This window comes from Haliotis cracherodii, unplaced genomic scaffold, assembly GCF_022045235.1.
Source record: "Haliotis cracherodii isolate W230 unplaced genomic scaffold, xgHalCrac1.p SCAF_5, whole genome shotgun sequence".
Classification (NCBI taxonomy): Eukaryota; Metazoa; Mollusca; class Gastropoda; order Lepetellida; family Haliotidae; genus Haliotis; species Haliotis cracherodii.
The window spans coordinates 51,331,268-51,341,814 of record NW_027266308.1 but is presented as its reverse complement, the minus strand read 5'-3'; positions in this window follow the sequence as shown (position 1 = coordinate 51,341,814).

The following is a 10,547-nucleotide window of genomic DNA, read 5'->3' as shown; positions in this document are numbered from 1 at the left end:
GTGCCGCGATTCGCTGTGCAGAGTTGCATCCCTTAGGCATGCCAGAAACCTATGATTGTGGGTTTGAATTCCTGTTCGCCCCGATTATGTTTCTAGGTTTGTCAGCACCATACCCATGCTCGTGGGTTTCACCGAAGTGGTAAACATCTGAGACCTGCATCACTTCGGGCTTTCCTCCCACATTAAGCTGACACGCCGCGATATGACTGGAATACTGTTAAAAGCGGCGTTAAACCACTCACTCACACACTTAAACAATATATCTAACCACAGGCCTGGGTAGCCCTGTTTGTACCTGGGTCCTGCTCAAGTTTCCCGACCCAGCTTTAGGGCAGGATGTATATGTGTGAACCTAACACTATGAATATGTGTAGCATGTCTGTGTAACTGCTGTATATGTTTGGTTGAAGTTTGAAAACCATGGATACTGAAATGTTGCTCATACCTTGCGTCAACTACAAGATTGTACTGTCTCAACTATATAGACACTGATTCTCATGAACTATCTTTTAGCACTGTTAGCTCACCTAGTCCTGTTGGATGATGGCTCAAACAGGACATTTTGACATCAGTTTTTTAGAGCATTTACTCATACAGTGAGTGAGTGAGCATGGTTTTACGCAGCTTTTAGCAATATCACGGCGGGGGACACCAGAAATGGACTTCACACATTCTACCCATGTCGGGAATCGAAACCCGGGTCTTGGGCTTGCGAGCGAACGCTTTAACGACTAGGCTACCCGACCGCCCCACTCTTATAGACATCAGCATCATGTGATGAACTTCAGTAAACCTGTGTATGCTCAGAAAAATGAATATTAACTGATATGAATGAGGTCAAGTGATATTGTATCAATGTCAGTTCCTAGAAATAGAAACCAAACTGCATAAGACCAGACATGTAGCTTGGCTGTAATGTGCATGGGTCTGTAGGTGACGCAGTGTGTCCGGTACACACAAATGTGAGATTGGACGCAGAAAAAAAAATACTGTATCCTGACGGATGCATAATATTCATTGTACCTACAGGGCACCAAAGGCAGTTATGGATGTCAGTTCATCCATCAGTCATGACCACTGTCCACATGATCATTGATTCATTCCAGGCTCTAAAGTAATCATCCCAATGTATAGTACACTACACCATTTCATTACTTTACAGGGCCCTCATATTGCCTGCAAGGATTCTCAAATTAATCACTGGATTGTCTGGTCCAGACTCGATTATTTACAGACCGCCGTCATATAGCTGGAATATTGCTGAGTGCGGCGTTAAACAACAAACCAACCAACCAACCCACTTTTGTAAGTCAAAGTAAAACCCTGAATGTGTCTTGGTTTATACTGTGATCTACTACTGTCTCTGTGTTTGTGTATATGGCATAGCCACTGAAATAACAATGTATTAATGATATCAAATTGATTGAATTTAGAGGAGTGTAGTTCCCAGTGCGACCCTGAAGTGGTTCAAGGCTCCAAGGTGAGCAACATGGCCCTATGACTAGTGAAGTTATTCCAAGTAATATGATTGGCCAGTGTTTCATGGTAAATGTTTCAACATTAATCCGCAAGCAATCTGTGTTGTTGTAGGTATAACTTTACTACCATTTGTATTTGTTTATCATATTGATGATGTTGATGATTGATGCTGGTGTATGTTTAAGTTATTAGAATATCATCAATTTTGTCCTGAAAAGCTAGCAGGGAGGCATATGTTTTTTCTTTCTTAATACAAAACAAGAAAAGAACATTGATTGATTTGGTCATTTAGGTACGTGTCAGTGCGGAATGGTCATTTGGATACGTGTTTGAGTGCGGTATGGCCTTTTGGGTACGTGTTTGAGTGCGGTATGGCCTTTTGGGTATGTGTTTGAGTGCGGTATGGCCTTTTGGGTACGTGTTTGAGTGCAGTATGGTCATTTGGGTACATATTTGAATGCAGAATTACATGTATTAAACAACTAATACAGATACTCAAATATGACTTCACCTAGTCACACATTAAAAGATGGTGAGGCAGGAGGTTTTAGGGATGGTCGGCTTTGATGATAATCTAATAATTTATTATTCTGACTTAATAGATGGTTGCCAATTAATAAGTAATTAAGTGTCACATGTGCTTTGTAAATATTTTGCTTTATTAGCCACCACTACATCAATCCCTCACAGAATCATTGCTCACTCAACTGTTATATCAATATTGCTATCTTTATGCAGACATCTATCACATAACACTCTGCAACTTCAGCCGCTCATCAGAAGCATGTCTCAAGTAAAATTGTGTATGGTCTAATAAGCTCATCTGAGAAAGTTCATATATTATTTATATGAAAACAAAAAGCAACAGAAACTATTTTGGGCGTGTTGACTCAGATGTCTTGACTCAGATGTCTTTTGCTCGGTCTGACATGATTTATCTGTCTCTGAATTGTGCTACACACTCCTGCAGTCAAGTGAGATACTTAGAAATCTACTTCTTCTTCTTTCAAACATTATTTCAAATGGATGTTCGGACACCTAGTATCATCTATGCTAAATGACTCTTTTTTTAAACCCCTGAATATGTTGATGTTCGTGGCACAGAAAACTCTTCTATAAATGCCCAAGGCTTCTAAAAACTTTAGCAGAGTAAGAGATTTGTTCAGTCTGTAGTCCTCTTTCAGCTGGAAAGAGTGTCCATTGAATTCTGCCATGTGAATTCACCAGAAGCCTGATTTTGTAGTACCAGCAAGGTCATGTTGATATATTTACCTCGTATCTTTTTCACTAAAGATGGAGAGACGGTGGAACAAAAGATTGGAAGACACAGGTTTTGTAGCAGCTATTCCATGGAACATAGTAGTGTCCTGTGAAGTGGTAACAAAACTGCCTGTCAATTGGTCACGTTAAGAATCAAGTCTTTCAATTCTTGCAATTCCCTTCGGATGTTCGCTACATCACCTGTTCAAGCTTTTCACTGCGCATGTTGCCATTGTCGGAAAGTGCAGTGATGTCGTTAATGATATTGATATCGCAATGAAAAGTATGGATGTGGGCTGGGCTGTTGAATCATCATTGGGATAAGTATCAAATGACGTCACTTTCAATGTCGGTCTGGATAGAAACGCCTGCTGGTTTGTTTGTGACATTGGCTGATTCTCCAATAGGCACATGGAGCTAGGTTCGCATCCTGGATGTCGAGGCTGATCAGGGAATCATTGTTGTTGATTCTTGTCCTGAGCAGCCTCAATGTAATCATCCGGAAGTAGGGGGACGTTCCAGGTAGCGTCGATTGAAGATGGTGAGATTGTGTATCATGCTTGGATGTTTGTTGGATCCCTTCTTAGGTACAAGAAACACAGGTGAGTAGAAGCCCGGATGATGGACCCAGTCATGTACATCTCTATAGCCTCCTTGCGGAGTAGGGTGTCGATCCTGTCACGCTGTCAGGAGCTGATGTTGATCGGGGGAGTAGGCAACTGTCAACAGGGTAGACAGCAGAGGTGGTTGTAGTAGTAACTGTAGATGGTACCTCTGACGGAGGACAGTGGTAACAAACGGTTTGGTCCAGTTTTGCCAGAACCGGACTAGTCTCCCACCTACGGCTGTGTTGGGTTGCGATCACGTCGGGGCTGCAAGGTACCTCGTGACTTACTGTGGCCATGCCCTTTGTCCTGAAAGGGAGAGGAATGCTAAGAGAGTGCTTGAGGGAGGGTCGACAAGGCTGTTTGTTGCCTTTGGACAGTGATTTAAAATGCATACGCTCCTTTTTAGACTGTTGTGGAATCTGCTGACGTTGAACTTGTGTTTGTAAGTTTTCCACTGTCTGTTTCAGTGACTGAAACGCTGTCATAATGACTGACAAGTCAACACTGGAATGAAGTGGGGTGCCTGGAGGAAGCACTTGAGTGTTTATGTCACTATCGGAGAAGTTTTCACTCACTGATAGTTGTTTGTGAAGAAGATGGAGATTATCCCTATTTTCCGATGATTCTGGCTTTGGAGCTGTTCTGGATGCCAACAGTTTTGGAGTCGGTCTGGATGCCACTGGCTGTAGAAAAGTCCTGAACTCCCTGGCTTGGGAAGTAGTGAGTTCATTCATCAGCAGCGCCAGTACTCTCCAATACATCAAACAGGCCGGTGAATTTAGGGGGTGGAGGCTGAGGAGGTGAGGATGTGACCACCCTTCCCTTCTGATGAACTCCCTCATCCCAGCACACGCCAGTTGGGCAATTTCACTGTCTGGTGAGATCATGAAACAGCGATTGACGTTGTCCACCAGCTGGAAAACAGTCCCTTCGGCTTCCAGTATCCATCAAGTTAATTGTATAGCATAGTTGCTTTCGTTTCCTAATCTTTGAAGTACCACGGTAGATGCCGGTCCACATCATGCCTCTTTAGTTTCTTGGCTTTAGCAACGCAACCCGGCAGTGGACAATGGGATTCGGTGTGATCACGTCTGGCGTCTTGGCTGCTTGACCGATCCTGCGGTACCCCACCCAAACTATCTCTTACGGGCGGATGCAGACTGGCGCTTTGCTTACGTGATCTCTTTGGTGAACGGCTCTGGCCTTCCCAGGATATTCTTCTTTTCACTGCTGGGCTGGACTTCCATGACTTCCCACTCTTTTTCGCCCTCCGTACTCTTAGAAGTCCTGGGCCCTGCTTCCGAGACAGGTCTTGGCCAGGACAACCACGGTGAAGTGAGTCTTTCTACTAGGGGGGTCTTCGGTCACCAGTTCTTGCTTAACTTCAGCTGTTGGGACCTCATCAGTTAAAGGGGCTCGTTCAACCGCCTGCACAACGGACGACCCCCGCAGATATCTTCTCTCAACATTTTCTCCCATGGGCGGATACAGAGGGGGGGTGCAGGGGTGCGCACCCCCCCCCCCCCCCCCCCCCCCCCTCTTTTTATTTCGAAAAAAACTCTTTATTTTTGTATAAATTACCACCAAAGACAATAAATAGATCTTGTGCACCCCCCTTTTCAAAAAAGCTGTATCCACCCATGTCTCCCATTCACGCAGGCCCAGCTCTCATATGATCTCCCCCATGTCAGGGAACTCTGGATGCCACTGGCTGTAGAAAAGTCCTGAACTTTTTAAAAAGAAGTACCTGTTACATAAAATGCGTTCCCGCCCAGGGTAGCAGGAAGCCCATGACATACAGCACAACTTATCAGTTCATCTTAGTTTTTTTTACAGAAAATAACATACTTCTCACTCACATATTCACTATAGTGATACAAACATACTTCACATATCAAGTATGCATAAACTATTAAAGTTTATATTTCCATCCACATATTTTACTGTCTGAAGTGTTTTCATATCTTCTTGGCTTTTGCCTTTGACGTGTTGTCAGGAGTCCATCTCAGGATTAGAGGTATATGGTCTCTGATCCAGCTGCCATGTTTGAATTTGCCAGATTGGAGAAGAGACGATCTCTTCTTCCTATTGAACCATGTAATCAACTTGTCCACCATTTCTTCTTTTTCTGCAAGTGACAAGTATGGTGCATGGTTGCACGGGTTGGGAAAGGTGGTTCATCTGTGGACATTGGACATCTCTAGCATCTGAAGAAAGCATAAGGGCTTAGGACTGAAGATCCCTGCCACTCAGCTAGTACAGTATGTACCTAAGACAGATTATGTCAGTCTGTTCAGCTATGAGACCTTGTTTCACTGATTTAATTTCTCTTTCCAGGTGTGGTGCAATTGGAGGATTGAACATTAGTCATATCATTACTTGCTAGTGCATCTTGTAACTCTTGTTGTATTGGAACGCAGGTCCTATGTTAGTTCATCACGTTTACATCTCAATGATGTGAAGTGCTAAAATGCCATTAAGAATGGTTCAGAGGCCATGCTTTCTGGGAGGTCTAGATGCACCACACTGGTGGTCATACATTTGAATATCAAATCATTGTTTGTCTGAATAATACAAAACTCATCAACACCCATCAAGTAGAGGTTTCAAAAGTCGCAGACATTGGTTGCTTCAGTGATCTGAAAAGAGGCTAAGCAAAATCATTTTTAATGATCAAACTTAATAACAATATAAGTCACTGTAAGTCAGTACTGAGTCACGTTTTTACCAATCAGAAGTCAGAATTAAGTACCATGATACTTTGACTGAAAATAAGCCAATTTTTATGTCAAATTTATCTCCATCATGTGATTGACACCAGTCACCTTAAGGTGAGGCATGTTATTTTGTGAGAGATAATTATCAAATTTCTTTATCAATATTATGTCTTTTCCACAAAAATGTCATAAAGTAATAAATGAAAACAGATTTACACAAATCGAGCAATGCTTACTTAAATTGTGTTTGGGAACATGTTTATGGTGGTGATGACCATCCGTCACATGCATTGGTACGAAACAGTCTACACCCATCAAGTAGAAAAGAGGTTTCAAAAGCCGCAGACTTACTGGTTTCAAGTCAGACGTCTTCTGTGTCTTGGGTCTTGAGCGCCCTTTTTTACAAGTGACACACTGATGCTGATGGAGTCGAAACACCTACTCATGTTCATGCTTTTCGGTAAAGTGGTACACATCTAAGATATACATCACTTTCCTCCTACATGAAGCTGACAACGAGATGTGACTGAAATGCAGTTCAAAGTGGTGTTAAACCTCTCACTTCAACAATAGTACGGCATTCTGTACCCAGATACATGTTTTCTATTCTCATTAATTTGCATTCTCACCACCTTTCTTTGTACTTAAATTCCCTTTATGTGTCAAACAGATATATGTCAGACCAACTGACCAAGTAGCCATTTGTTTTGTTGCCTTACATAAACTCTCTCCGTAGTCACGAACTGTAAGAGTGTGTAGCAGTGTAGGTATGTACACGTAGTTAAAATTCACCATATACATATGTAGTACCATATTAAATTAAATTTCATAGTATACTAAAAGACATTAAAGAACACCCAATGTTTTTATAGTTAATCTGTCATGGCTATGAAAGATAAACTGAACTCATATAAAAAAATTGGGTGTTTTTTTTAACTTCTTTTGAGTTTTGAGTTTTGAGAAATTATACTATTTGTGCATTTGGTAAAGTTGATTAAAATTGGGAAGGCAAAACATGAGTCTCTCTGATGCGTGTGTGGGACATCCTGTTTGGGCAGTGATGCAGGTGATTCTGATCTCAGGTGTTTCACCAGTGTGTACTTTGTGGGCACCAGAACATGTGCTTGTTTCATTACCATGATTACCTGTCTACTAAATACAGGTGAATAGAATATATCAACGTGGGCTTTCATAATACTGTGTGTTTATATGGTCATGCTTAATGTGGACAATTTACTGTTTGATGTGCACTTAATACATTTCCAGTGAATGTTTACCACGTCAAGTATTATTTTAGCTGTTTCACATTCAAGTTAATATATTGGCTCAATGATACGGCATCCCCCCTGTGCTGAAACTTGGATTGTCAACAGTTTCAATATTGTTTTGTTTTTGCGCATATATATATATATATATATCTGTTTATTTTTTAATATTATGGTCAAAATAACAATTGGCAAACATAAAAGCTTATGGACCTCCTTGATTTGTAATGTTAAAAGTATAAATCATAAATCAACAAATGTTCTTGAATTTCAAGCAAATTAAAATCAATGATTCAGTTTAAAAATTTGTTGAAATCACAAATCATATTTAAAAATTGTCAGAATTCCCCAGGTAAGTTACACTGATTTTTATAAAACCTTACATGCAACATTTTGTCTTGCTTATATTGTTTATGTATTATGATGTGTGTAGATTACCATGATTGCTGTATGTGGATGACGTAAGTCAATACACCTGTAACACCAGTCTGATACATGTCTTTATGTGATGTCTTTATGTGATGTCTTCTATCAGATATGACATCTTATTTTCAAAGCAAATGACAAATAAACAACCATCTTTGTTATATGTCTGTGTTATGTTTACTTGCCATCGAAATTTGAAATACCGACTGCAAGCATACAGTTTGTCTTGATATATACATGTCTCTATGGTAATGTCAGGATACAATATCCGTGTGGAGATTTGGGGTTAGAATTGGTCCACTGCAACCAGTGCTTGTGGTAAGAGGTGATTCAATGGATTCGACCGATAGGTTGGCTGTTTGATACCTGGCTGCATCATACCTTTAGACGTTTAAAGATGGTTCAGATGTACTTATTGTTACCCTACCTGGCGCTCAGCATTAATGGGATATTTTATAGACTGGTCGACTCGGAGTCAGTATACTGTGACTGAGTGGGGTATTCATGTTAAACTGCAGCATGGTATCTCAGTGAACTAGCACTGTAAAATGGGCATTAGACCTGACTATTCCACACACGCACGCACGCATGCATGCAAATATTTGAGTGCAATAACCTTGAATGCAACATTAAACCTCATTTCACCTCACCTCAATGGAGTGGTCAGGCTGGGTGACATGCTGCTTTGCATTGACATCTTGACCTCCCAGTGTGGGACACTGAACACATCAATCACCAGTTTGTCTGATCTAGACTCAACCAACAAAGACATGAAAACCATAAATGGAAACAACACAAAGCAGCCTACTCCATCATGAAAAGGAATGACTCCCAATGCAAACAAATTTAGTAAACTTGAGTTCACACTTATGAATTGATGTCTCTTATATACAATGAGCTATTTGCAATGTACCATTCATTTCATACCATATGACATATGTCCTCATTATATTGACATGTCAGCTTGTGAATGAATGTAGATTATGGCTTCAGTCAACACTTTTCCAGTGTCATCACACCAGCCTATATCAAGTATCTGGGCCAGGCAAATTAGGTATCAGTTTATCAATATGCAATATGTATCAATAGGGTCACTTGTTTATGAAAAAAAACCAGGTTTGTATCAGTGAGTGAGTATGGTCTTCTTTTTGATGTAACCTCTTGGATACCACATCTTCTGGGTTCTTTTTGTAGAATATATCAAGTTCATTTGATGTTTGCTGTGTTGTTAGGATTCTGTAGGGTAGGTATTAAGCACATACCTGTATCCAGTACACTGTAGATGCCTAAATCCTTCACATCAGCCCCAATGCTCATGCATAAAACCCTATGACAAGGTATATGTCTATGCATGCCAGATGAAAGAGTTTCATTCTAGTTTGTTCATGTATATTCATAATTAAACAGGGCAGATTTATATCTATCGTGATATAATATATATTTCATGCAATTCAAATTAAAATATCAAATTACAGGTAAACTTTTAAGTCCTTCCTCATCAGCATAACTGAATAAAAACCCAGTCTGGGGGGTCTGTTGTAGAGACAATACTGGGGCCTTCATTCAAGGTTTTGCTCCACTCGGGAATAATGCAGCATTTAAAAGCTGAAAAATATTTGACCTACCGTATTTGACATAACAAGCGCCAAGGGTGCTCTCAAAATTAGAAATACTAGGGCCTTCATTCAAGGTTTTGCTCCACTCGGGAATAATGCAGCATTTAAAAGCTGCAAATTATTTGACCTACCGTATTTGACATAACAAGCGCCAAGGGTGCTCTCAAAATTAGAAATAGGGGGCTCTTACTAGAATATTATTTTGGTGAAAAACAACAGGGTTAAAAGATCGTAAATTTCGTGGTTTATGCTGACAGCCTGAACTATTTATATACGACAGATATATTTTTCCAGAATCTACTTTCCAACAATTAAGGATGCATATAACAAACGAGTACGTATTATACACGAATAAATAAGTCTTGTGTACATTGATCAGTCGGAAGGGGTGCTAATTGGGATTGTTCACTAGCCAATATATTAGCAAATATCACCGTGGGCGCTTATTAGAGCGGGGCGCTTATTACACCGAATACAGTAATTGATATGGAAGTACTATGTATGTGTACTGAAACCTGAATAAAGGGTAATAAACACTGTTTGCTAGTCTTTCATACAGACCCAGATACAAATATATCCAATACAGCTCATGCAAGTCTATAATGTTTGGCAAGTCTAGATAGCTGCAGTATTCTGAAAATGATGAGAGTCTCTGGGCTCCTTTTGATTAAATTTCTATTAAGATAATTTATAACTTAACAGTTTCTTTCTGTAAGATATGTTCATTTCAGAGACCAGATGTAGTCTAACTGTTTGGCAGAAAATAGGTTTGTAACTTTGTTGACATTAATATATGTGTGCTTTTTGGTCTGTTTCCAATTTCTAATGATTGTTGTGTAAGTAATACATTGTACCACTGATTTAATTATAACCTAACACTATTAATATGGAAGGTAATATTTCTACCAGCTGACAAAGAAAGTGCGTTCAGATTTACTTGAATCAAACTTGCTGCCAATTGAACCTAGTTCAAGGCTTCAAAATGATTTTCAAAATACTGAAAAAAATAGTATTGTGTATTGGCCTGTTTGACAAATACCAGCATGTAGTGAGAGTGGTTCGTTAACGCAGCAGTTCAGTAATATCACATTGGAGCCCCATGGGGATTCAGGCTTAGAATTGGTCTCCAGCAACCTATATGGTTCACTGATGGATCCGGTGGTCCAGCTCTGTCTT